Source organism: Quercus robur, chromosome 8 (genome assembly GCF_932294415.1).
Source record: "Quercus robur chromosome 8, dhQueRobu3.1, whole genome shotgun sequence".
In the NCBI taxonomy this organism is placed as follows: Eukaryota; Viridiplantae; Streptophyta; class Magnoliopsida; order Fagales; family Fagaceae; genus Quercus; species Quercus robur.
The window spans coordinates 9,669,259-9,682,061 of NC_065541.1; positions in this window are offsets into that span (position 1 = coordinate 9,669,259).

Below are 12,803 nucleotides of genomic sequence, written 5' to 3' on the forward strand. Positions count from 1 at the left end.
AATAACACGTATCCAAAATGACCACGTGTCAATCTTGTATCTCATTATACTATAAACGACATAGATATAACACATCCAAAATGATCATGTATTGATATTGTATCTCATTATACTATAAACAACACAAACATAACACATATCTAAAATGATCACGTGTCGATTTTATATCACATTATACTATAAACGACACAAATATAATACGTATTCAAAATGATCATGTGTCAATCATGTATCTCATTATACTATAAACGACACAAATATAATACGTATTCAAAATGATCATGTGTCGATATGCTTTTAGACATAACACATATCCAAAATATTACGTGTTAATATTATATATCGTCCAACACAAAGCCAAATGTAGGAAGAAAGTAGTAAGTTTCGAACATAACACGTATCCAAAATATCACATGTCGATGTTATATCCCGTCCTACACAGAGACAAATGTAGGGAAAAAATAGTAAATTGCAGACATAGTATAAATCCGAATTATAACGTGTCAATATTATATCTCGTCCAACACATAGCCAAATGTAGCCAAATGTAGGAAGAAAGTAGTAAGATTGATCACTTAGGTGGAAACTCATAATTGCTATTATAAATGTTCTAGGTACATTGGATCTGTGTGGAATGCATAAACAATAATGCAATGTATGAGAATTTCAGGTCAGCCTGTCCAACTAGTACCAATTTTGATGTCCTCCACACTCCACAGCCCTCTCGTCAATCAAATTCCAAATTGTGGCATCTAATGATTAAGCCCATGAACAGGAAAAATGGGACATGGATTCTTTTCTTAATATCCGTGTTCACATTTTCTATTTTTAGTTTGATACATGTATTTGTGTGATCCACCAAAAGTGAGATATCTAGGTCACTAGTAGATAAAGTTGTCAATAGAAGGATCCAAATTCCGCCTAATTGTCTCTCAACTCTAATTATCATGCCCAGTAGAAAGATCTTTATCTTATTATTGGGAAAAGTTGGGTGGATAACTAAGCCTTATAATAGTAATAAGATTTTTTTTTTTTTTTTTTTTTTTTTTTTTTTTTTTTTTTTTTTTTGCAAAACAATTTGAACCACGCATAATTTATAAATTAAGTATTTTCCAAAAACTCTACCCTAGATCTTTTTATTTGTTAAACTTTAATCTGTCATACCTCATATTCATAGGGAAAGACAGGTACATGCTATTTGGTTTATACTTCACATGCCATTAATAATTGTAAATTAAAACCAAAAAAAAAAAAATAATTGTAAATTAACAATACATTTTTTTTACCCTTCAAGTGAGGATTAACCATCAAATGATAGTTGTACTCTATTTTTTGGGGTAAGCACTAAGCAGTAGCCTCTTTTTGGATTGTGATGGTCCAAAAATCATCAAAAAAGAAGAAGAAGAGAGAGGGTGCACCTAAAGGACTCAAATGTCACGAGCCCCAAATCCATTGCCCCTCAAATCAAATCCCAGATCTTCTTGAGTCCTCTTGACCTGCTGTGTGTGGGCCCTACACACCTTGACCCACCATCCTTAGTCCCTTCAAGACCTTGACCCCACCAAACCCACATAGACTCACACCCACTGCCTCTCCAACTTTGCCCAACCCCAACTAGACTATAGAGCATGGCCAATAAATTTCAAACCATTTTTCAAATCGATTTAGAGGAAACTCTTCCTAATTCACCGTGTACCGGTTAAAAAGACTAATTTTACTATATATGTTTTTAGAGTATATATTAAAAATTATTTTATAAAAAACCGAAAAAATTAACAGTTTTTTCAAATTTTCTCAAAAAAACTGAGAAGAGAAAATTGGTCAAAACTGGTTTTGTGGCCTTCGATTAGAAAAAAAGGAAGGAGGAAAAAAGAATTCATATATACTGTGGGCTCCACCCACTCATATAGGCACGTCAGCCACTTGTCATTAGTCCACTGGTTTTGACAGTCTTTGCCACCCAAAGGCATTCAATTTTTGACCGGCATCTACCGGTAACACTGTCACCCTTTTTACCGGGTGGTCGGTTTTTGAGACAAAATGCAGGATCACTGGGCCGGTCACCCAAACTCTTGCGTAACTCGAGGCTGCGTTGTCTTTTAGACGGCGTCAATTGATAGATCACTGACACGTGTAAGTGATTTGGACCAATATTTATATTTTTTAAATAAATAAATAAATGGTCCTTGGAGTTGGACCTTTGACTAGTTTACTTCAAGGTTATATTTGTCTTTTTACTATTTTTTTATTAAGATTTATTATTTTATTATTATAAATTTTACAATTGGGGGTTTTGGTGTTGGTGGCTATATGGGAATAGAGAGAGAAAAGGAAGGGTGCGGGGTGGGTGCCATGTGGGTCCACATTGATGAGTCTGGCTCATGTCCGGTGAGGTCAGGATAAGCTTACCAGTTGACCACTAAGGCCTCGCCATCTCACCATCTAAACAGGTTTAGTTGCCAACTTTGGAAGAAGATGAAGATAAGCTTACCAGACAATCAACTGTTCAGATGTTGGGGACCTCGAATTTTTTACTTTTTCTTTTGTTTATTGCTTGGGTAGGAATTTTTTTTTTTTTTTTTTTGGTAATCAGTAGGAAGAAAAATCTTATATATTGAAAATCGGTCATACTCATATTTACTTTCTTTTTATTCATTCTTTAGTCTTTTTGATAAAGTAATTTACTAATTTTTAAAATTTAAAATTTTAGTATGTTTTATTTATTAAGAAAAGATATAAGAGAATTATATTGAACCTTGGAATAATCTAGAAAAAACAGGAAAGGTCAAAAAGAAAAAGTATGGTTACGAATTTGATCATTATTATCAAACACTATGTCTTTTTATAAGTAATTTTCCTAACAAACTATTGTTTCTCAAATTTGATATACCCCCCTAATTATACAAGTTTTTCATGACATATAATTTGTTTCGTCCCAAGGGAAATTAAAAAAACAAAAAAAAGATATACAAGTGGCATATTTTTATCATTATTATTAATAGGCCAAAATACACGGTTTTGAAAGCTTCAATTGCGTTAGAAGAGAGGTAAAATCAAGCGGCTAATGTGCTTGCTAACTGCTAAGTGGTGCTTAGATTAGTTAACCATTGGAATGGATTATCAAACAAAGAAAAAGATAACACCTGTAATGGTTTTGTAAATTTTGTGGCCTTACTTGTTGGTTGCTATATGTGATCAGTGATCATGAAGATGCTCTGAGTTCTGGGTTGTACGGTTTCAATTTAGTTATTTTTAATAAATTTTGGTTTATTATCCCAAAAGAAAAAATTTACGATTTGTCTCTAAAGTATAATAAATAAGAACTTTTAATTTTGAAGTCTAAGTAAACGTTATTTGTTCTTATATTAGTTATTATTAGTCTCTTTATTTATGTAATCAACGAAGTAATGACGCAATTTTTTAGATGACATGACAACATTTTTAATATGAAAACAAAATCTGTTACCGCATTAGAAAACTCATGGCCTAATAAAGACCTAAACCCATTAAAAATGGGTCTTACCCAAAGTAGTTTTTATTTTATATCCCGGTGATATATCAAATTTCTTTCACAAAAACATTATACCTTCTCCAAATAAAGGAACATGGAAGGGGGTTAGGGATAGACAACAAGCCTATTTACAATCTTTGGATTTAATCATTCCTGCAAATTGCCATTATTTTTCTGAAATGCGAAACAAACTTTGTCACAGACAGAAGGGACATTATAACATTGGTGGTCCTTACTCCTTTTTTCTCTACAATTATTCATATCTCGAACTCAGTCATCAATTCCCCCATATACAAATACATGAGCAGGGCTCACCTAGCATTAAATTGATGGGGGTGGTAGCAAGTAGCAACACAATAAGAGTGTCACACTGCCAAAATAATCAAAGAAGTAGGTTAGAAGTTTCTTAAATATCACGCTTAGTGATTTAGTGGTGGTGGTGCGTGGTGTGCATAGCATAGCATACATAGCATACGACAAAACAATACTACATTCACATTCATTCACAGCCACTTTCTCACGTAAAGGCACACGCTAGCTCCGGGAAACGCAGTCTCAAAGTGACAGTGCATACAAATTCACACACGGCTTTGCCTTTCCTTTCGTTTTTTGTTTTGGCTATTGCGATTGTGATCATCATCAATAACGTGTTCACACAAACGCAATTTCTTTTTCAATAAGACTCGGTGCGCTATGATATTATTAGTCATACATGAATCCAAGGGGTATATTAGTCGAATGGGTCATTATGGATACTTTGGTAATTCAATATATTTCATTAATATCTATCTCAAAAATTATTTTTAAAAAAAAGGAATATATTCATATAATATAACATAATGTTATGTTTATAGGGAACATAGGTCACGAGCATAGTTTTATGTATTTTTTTATTTATTTTTATAAATGTATCGTGGCATCACTCGGTTGCTTGGTGGTGGTGCTGGTGGGTGGGCCTACTGATATTTTTTTTGCTTAATGGTTGATAGTGCTTTTTAGGCATATAGGAATTGAGATCTACTCGGGGCCCATAAGAACTAACTCAACCTAAACTGGGTACCCCTTCTGCAAAAGGCCTAGGCCTATTTACTCCAAACCTAATGCTTTTCTTTTTCTTTTTTGCTTTTTTTAATGAGTTTTTTTTTTTTTTTTTTTTTTTTTTTGGCTTTTGGATTAGTCATGGGACTCACAAAATTTAATCGTGTAGTCTCTTTCATTTTTGAGGTAAACTGACAAGTATGGACCATTTGTTGTATTTTAAGTTTGGCTGAGAGAGAGAGAGAGAGAGAGAGAGAGAAAACCATGTTGGCTAACTTACACAATCACTATGATCTTAAAGGTTTACATATTAAAAACAAAATAATCTTTATTCGTAAACCTAACCTTGTTTCATGTAGTTTGGGCTTAGGCTTTAGGTCAAGTAGCCCATAAATATGTTTGGTTTGCATTGAGTCACGATAACTTAACCCCTTTAAATGGATTTGGAGCAATAATCAGGAGATTATTGGAGATTTTAGCTCGTCGCAAGGCCATTGAATTTGCTATAGAAGCTGGCTTTACAAATCTGGTCAATGAAGGAGATAACTCTAATGTCATGAAGACCATTACTGATTATGGGTCTCATGTATCTAGATTGGGTCACATTGTCCTTGATATCCAAATGTTCATGCAAGGCCTGCAATGGAGTTCAGTCAATTAGATTGAGTCACATCGTCCTTGATATCTAAATGTTCATGCAAGGCTTGCAATGGAGTTCAGTCAATTGTATTTGGTGTAGTGCTAACTCTATAGCGAATTCGCTAGCTAAATATGCTAGGAACGTAGTAGATGAGGTTATTTGGATTAAAAATTCCCCTCCCCTACAATGGAAGCTCTGTATTTAGGCTCACTGTTAGTATTAAGCCTTCTTAATGATAGATTCAGTTTTTATTCCAAAAAAGGCCCCTTAAATGTTAATTTCCTAAGTCTAGCGATGTATGGAAAAAAAATCATAACCTTTTTTTTAATAATAATTATTGAGATGTCATGTTATAATTGAGATGAAATAAAAATAAATTAATGGTAGACGTGTTTAGTCAATTACAACTTATTTCCTCAACAAAAAATGAAATATGTTATCTCTCTTTCATTACTCGATAGAATTAGGAAACGAGACTAATCCAGGATGTGAGTTGTCCACTATGCAAGGTGGGAGAAGAGACATGCCTACACTTATTCAAAGAATGTGAGGTGGTCAGAGTTTTGTGGTATCGTAGTAGGTAGAACTTGAGGATAGATAATTGGAATACTTTGTCAAGTTTTGAACTAGTGCAACAAGTGATAAAGCCTCCTACCACAGTGGTGCCAAGTAAGATTCCGGAATCTCATTTGCAAATCATGGCAGCAATAATATGGGAACAAGTATGGCATTTGAGAAATAAATTCAGATTCCAAAATGGACAAGTAAACATCAACTTTATGTTGAATACAATGAGAGGAAGTTTCAAAAACATTCAAAGCTAGAGGAGGAACTAAAAATCATTTTGTCATGACTAGGCAATTGGAAAGCACAGGTACGCCGATTGGGTCGTCACACCCGAGTCTAATATGCATGGATGCATCATGCGAATACACGTGCGTCCAGGGACACGGCTGCACGCACGTTCGTGACTTTTTTTTTTTTTTTTTTTTTCGATTTGGCTTGATACGGTCCAATTCGGGTCAATTTGGTCTGAAACAAGGCCCGAATTGGTCCAATATGGGCCGAAATAAGTGTTAAAAAAAAAGAGCTAAAATTATTTGTCAAAACACACAATTTTGACATACTAGTTTAAAGAAAAAACCCTAAACTCATTTCAAACCCTAAATTTTGTCACTTTATTATCTACTATTACACTTAAATTGGTATATGTTTACCGTTTTATGAAAAAAATATGCTTAGCAATATATAGAAAAAAAAAAAAAAATTTCATAATTTATTAATAAACGTATTCTATCGCACCCGCACCCTACTTTTTCAAAAATTATCGAGTCGCCTCATCGCACCTACACCCGCACCTGAACCCGAATCCATACTCATACTTCCTAGTTAGGCAAATACCTCAATGGCAGGCCCCCACCGATGGGATCTTCAAAATCAACTGTGATGTTGCAGTAGCAAATAAATGTATATGTATTGCTGTTGTGGTAAGAGATTGGAAGGATAGAGTAATTGTTACTGGCACAAGGGTGGAAGGCAACACTACAGTGTGTGCTATTGAGGCAAAATGATTTAGATGGACAATTTTGTTGAGTTAAGATCTAAATTTGAGAAAAGTAGTAATTGAAGGAGATATATGCTATTAACAAAGTTTTGAAAGGAGAAAAACCTATCTTTTTTCCTTGGGAAGCTTTGTGTTTTATAGAAAACTCTTATGATATGGCCAAAGAACAAGATTTAGTGAAATTTTCTTAGATAAAGCGCAAAGCAAATCTGCCAGAGACATGGAAGATTTTCCCCAACATTTTCCCCATCTCGCCCCTCCACTCCACCAAGAGTCGTTTCCAGGCCAATTCAGCTATCCAAATCTTCTCTTAGGTGTACACACACTTCTTCTCTACCATGATATCTAAAACAGGTCCATGATGTTGAAAACCCAAACTTAATTTTTAGATTTTTCAGTGAATCCTATAGATTTTTATTATGGTCTCAGGTATTGGATATGAAACTCGCTCATACTAATGTCTTAATCAATCCATATACAATGGATATTGATGTTCAAGCTAATGTTGTGCGACCCGGTTTTGCACCTTTCAACTACACTTGTCCTGCCCTCATTATAAGTCCATATATCTAATGCCTACAGTTTTTATAACCTGTTTGCGTCTCTATATTTGGTCAGAAATTCGACCATCTACCTCTATGTATTTACCAATGAAGGCGTAGGCCAAATACTTTAGAACTATGCTATTCAAGGTGTAGAGCTACGTTATTTGTGTTTCAAAGATTTTGAATATGTTTTTAATTCATATATGTCATGAGCCAAATTCATGGAACATAGATTTAGATGCATGACTAACTTGCTGATCTTGTATAACTCAATAAACATAATAAATTCCAAAATTAAATAAAACTACAAATAAACAATGCTCTTAATAAACCCCTTACAATATCTAAAATCCAGAATTTAGAAATAATCTCCAAATACTGTAAAATCTTAAGTGAAATAAAAATAACTAAAAATCCTATAAGGTTTCAAGCATTATTGAAGTCGCCTAAAAACTCTCACGCTCTACCTTGCACCTTATGAAGTGATCCAAAGGTTATGTTTCCCAACTAAATTTTAATCTAAAAATTGTAATTGATGGGGTGAGCCACACATTTAGTAAGCAATTATACACAATACACAACAGAATAGAGTCAAGCAAAGTACAAGTATTTTGATTTCACAAATTCATTCAATGATATCAAATATAGTTTTCACAAATATAGTATTTTGATCAACACTTATTCTCACATACAACCCTGTGAGCGGGCTTACACATATATCTAATCAATTTTTAAAAAAAATTATTTCGAGTCACATATCACAAAAGCAAAGTTTATACAAAATTGAATAATTTACTTAATATTAACAATTATTCCAAATCCAGAGGCATATCAAAGATCACAATATCAAATTGAAACATAAATTAAAGAATGCTTGACTCTCTTAGGGAACGAATAGGAACTAAAGAGTTTATATAAATATTTTTACAATTCTTGAGTATGTCTGAAAATTTAATTTGCTAAAAGAAACATTTTAAATATCATTTGGAAAATATGAATATGACTTATATGAATATGACTTTGCAATGACTTGGTTTTAAACAAATTTAAAGAACAAGAACCTTTTTAGAAAACTTATCTTGAAACTCAATTCTTTTCTAAAAAATAGTTTAGTTTATAAATCACATTTTAAATGAGATTCGGACGTTCAAAATATTATTTTAAAAATTAAAATTTGAAATTTATCTTCAAAACATTATAAAAATGCTTTTGATAAACTTTAGAAAACTTATGCTTAAACATGTATCTTGAGAAAATCTTTGACTTCTAAAAACCTAACGAACAAAACTTGTGCATATTATGCATAATTACTTACCTCTCTTGCTAATATTTCTTAACACAACCGAACACTTTAATCTTCTATAGGCTCTAAACAAAAGAATGCTTTAATCAGTAAGCATGAAATCTACTCATTAAAAACCTTTTCTTTCCTAATTTCCTACAAAACTCAGGTATGGAAACTACTTTCGTATGTACCATTGAATTAAGCAATTTAATATTCCTTATCAAAGTCCCACCGCAACATATTTCCCCAAAAACTAATCTGTAACACTAGAGTTCAAACGAACTTCTATAACCACAATTGATATTCTAGGCCACCACTTGATATTTAGGTGTTCAACCAATCATAGAATAATTAAGTTGCTCATACATGTTGCGGTTTAGAATCTATAATTGATCCAAGTTCACCAATTAATAGGTATACATAAGTAATAGCCAGATTCATAATAGTTTAAAACCCAACATCAATACTTTTAAATTGTACGCTACCAGTAATCCATGTTACTTCAACATATGTACTATGAACAGGCCTAGTTGTATATATAATCCCGGCCACAAGTGGTGATCAACGCTTAATATTAAATAAAAACCCGTAGAGAATTCTGAGTGAGATACAAATTACCTTGCTATAAACAAAATTTGCCTCTAATCCTTTTGCCGTAGCCTCTAGCATCCAACGTCTTTCTCTTTCTCTTTCTCTAACCTTTTCTTTTTTTGTAATCACTCATATAAAGAAGAGATCCAATAGCTTAAATATGCTTTCCGAGAATTTAATTCCAATTAACCTCAATTTAAAATGTTATTAACTACTGACCTATTTAGATAAGATGGAACTCGAAGAGATTTCAATAACTCTTAGACTTCTTATCCAAATAGGTTTTTATTCTCTTATCTTTTTCCTTAAATGATAAGGATACTAAAAGTTTTAATTTCCTTATCTTTCTATAACTGAAACAAAAATAAATGAGGACTACACGTTTTATACATATGCATGGAATGTATACAGTATCCTATTTGTGTAGGTTATTGTTTCATCTCTTAACTTTGGGTAGCATTCTTTGTTTGGCCACATAATTACACCTCACACCAGTTGAAGTAGCATATCCAAAAACTAATTATATAAACAATCCTATCATGACATCACGTGCTTATCCACATCACCTCTCAAAGCTAAAATAATAATTAATAATGAGGATAAAATCGGGGTATTACAATAGATTTGGCTGTTTATACTTGTTCTTTTTTTTTTTTTTTTTTGGCCTTTCCAGGGAGATGCAGACAGTGGGCTGGACTGTAGAAGAAGAAAGCTGAAGTCCAACAACTCTAGATCAAGAGGGAGAGACTCAAGTTTTTGCTTTTTTTTTTTTTTGTAAAATTCTGTTAAGAGAAAAGACTATATGATCTGTGAATGTTGAGTACTTTTAATCAGTTTTTCAGAATATTGCAACTAGCTTTAGCTCTTCCATGTGTTGCTGTTTTAATGTGGCTGTTCAACAATTAAAATGATTTTGCTAATGTGTTAAGGTTCTTTATACACATATCTCGCTCTGCTTATTGAACTATTGCTACTTGTTGTGGCCAATAAGGCAGTTGCTTTGAACCAACTATGTTGAATGTGCTTAACAAGCTCCAATTTCACAATTTTAACTGAAATAATGTTTTAAAAACATAATTTAAAAAATGAGTGTATATAGACAGTGCCAAATGGGGTCTTAATAATAGGTGGTAGGGGTTTATTAGAGTTTTGGGATCCGCTTATTTTGCTGAAACTGAAAACTTCTTATTGAAAGTACTGTAGATAAATGTTAAAGATAGCTAAAATAATATAGTGTGACTCATGAATAGTACCAAAAAGTTTAGTAGAACTCATAAATAATAGCAAAAATAAGCTGAATAGTAAAATAAGTTGGCAAAATTAATTATGCCAAATGTGCACTTAATGAATCATCCTTACTTGATTAGCTTGTGAATGTGATCATGAAGGATGCTTTGAACCGTATTTTGTAATGGGGTTTTTTTTTTTTTTTTAAATTTTTTTTTATAATGAAGCTTGTTAGGCCTTCAAAAAAAAAAAAAAAAAAACACGTTAGAATTAAGCTACTGGTTTTTTCTTCTTTTATTTTTTGGGCCCCTGGACTGGTCTTAAGGCGTGCAAACGAGCTTGTTCTAGTTATGACCTAGTGTTGCCCGATTCACTTGTATAGGGCCGAAGTCACGAAATTGAACAGAAAATTAATTGCTCTCTTGCTTGGGCTTGACATTTCTGGAAAGTTTTAACGGGTTACGGCAATAGCACCCACATACTAGAGCTACCGAAGATCACTTTGGTTACCAATCCACAACCTATTCGTAGAAAGAAAGAAGTCCATGCTAGTTTCGGCCTTTTGGGATCACAGAAAGTTTCTCACTTTCTTTTACAGCCCAATGAGCTTACATTTTTGTGTGATTATGAGGCTTAGCTCGTTCTTATGGACTGTGGTTTTGCAAGTCCAGTGAGATATGTTACATGACAAGACGATATTAAAATTCTTGAAAAATTAAGACACAACACCCATAATTAATTAATATATATGCGTATATTTTATTTATTTTTATACATATTTTAGGTTTGTTTTAGTTTTTCAAAATAAATAAAAATCACAATCTTTAAAAATATATCTAAAATTAAAGTAATTTGTTTTAAACGAAAAATTAAAGTTTATTTCTATTTTATTCCCTTATAACACGTTAGGTACACGCATATAAAGTGTCCTAAACGCTTTCATGTTTGACATGGACATGTTGAAGATTTTGGAATGTCTATAAACTATGATTCTTAGATGTTAGTTAAAGCTTGTTGAATTAGTAAGAATTACATTATTCTGCAAAAGATTTGATTTTGGCTTCCATCATCTATAACCAAAAAAAATAGACATTGTAGGGAAGAGAGATTACCTTCCCATATATAACCTATTTGATCAACAGGCCTCTACTGGACCAAGGGAAATTATTCCATAGCAGCCTTCACTAGCATAATCAAAGACATGACGATGGGAGAGTTTGTTTGTTGTATATAATAAATCAATAATGTTGTGCACATCTTGATTAATACTTTGGCTTTCCTCTTTCTCTTTTGTTCTTCTTTCAAAAAGAGAACTAGAATTTGAAAAATAATCAGCCAGAGGCAGCAATTTGGGGAGTCATTACCGAACCAATCTGCTCTGTTTGGTTAGAGAAGCATCTTATTCCTACTTTGGAATCTTTTGATAATTCATAGTTTACAAAGTTGCTACCAATACTCAATTACTCATTACTCGGCCAAAATGGCCAAAATTTACAGCAAAATAGTACTGTTCACAAACTATGTAGGAAAATACCACATTTTTGGAACTAAATTTTATGAAAATCGAATTTTGTATAAAACTCAATTTTACTGTTTTTTCACAGATACTAAGTTCCAAAAGAAAATTACAAAGAACTTGATTTTATAAATATCGAGTTCCACGTGGCATATTTTTTGAGAAAACATTTTTTGAGAAAAGCCACAGCATGTGGCATTTTTTTATGCCTGGAACTCAAAAAGCCAAAAAATTGAGTTCCCAAAGGATGATGATATTATGTTACATAGTTCGCAAATAATGCTATTTTGCTGAAAATTTTGAAAATCAGTGGTATTAGGCCATCTTGGCCCTCATTACTCATAAGAAGCTTTGAAATTTGTTTTGTGTTCAAACATTAGACCAGTAAAATCATTGGTCAATGCCCATTACTTCTCCAGTCTTACATAGGTGTGTCTTAATCCACATTTGGAAGAAAGTTTGTTTGCAAAAATCGAAAGAGCTAATTAAGATACAAGATTTTTGGCTTATATGCTGTCCAATTCTGTGCACTCTTGTATATTTGTTTCTTATACTATCAGTTATACTTATATAAAGGCCTTTTCTTGCAGAATCTACTAAGTTCATGAAGAATTATTAAAGCCTCAACTTGTTTAGGGGCTGCTAAAGTGAGAAACTAAACGAATTATTCGTGTATCAGAGGTAATACTTTTGAAAGAAAAAGAATACAAAATATTATCCAGAGGATCCATCAGGAAAAGAGACAAACAAGAAAGGACCAAAGACCGTTGTAATCAATTAGAATGCACAAAAGTCTTTTTCTTCCACCTCATTATCTTAACGTATATAACCACAAAGAAAATAAAAATAAAAATAAACATATACCTGAGACGTACGTAATCCTCCA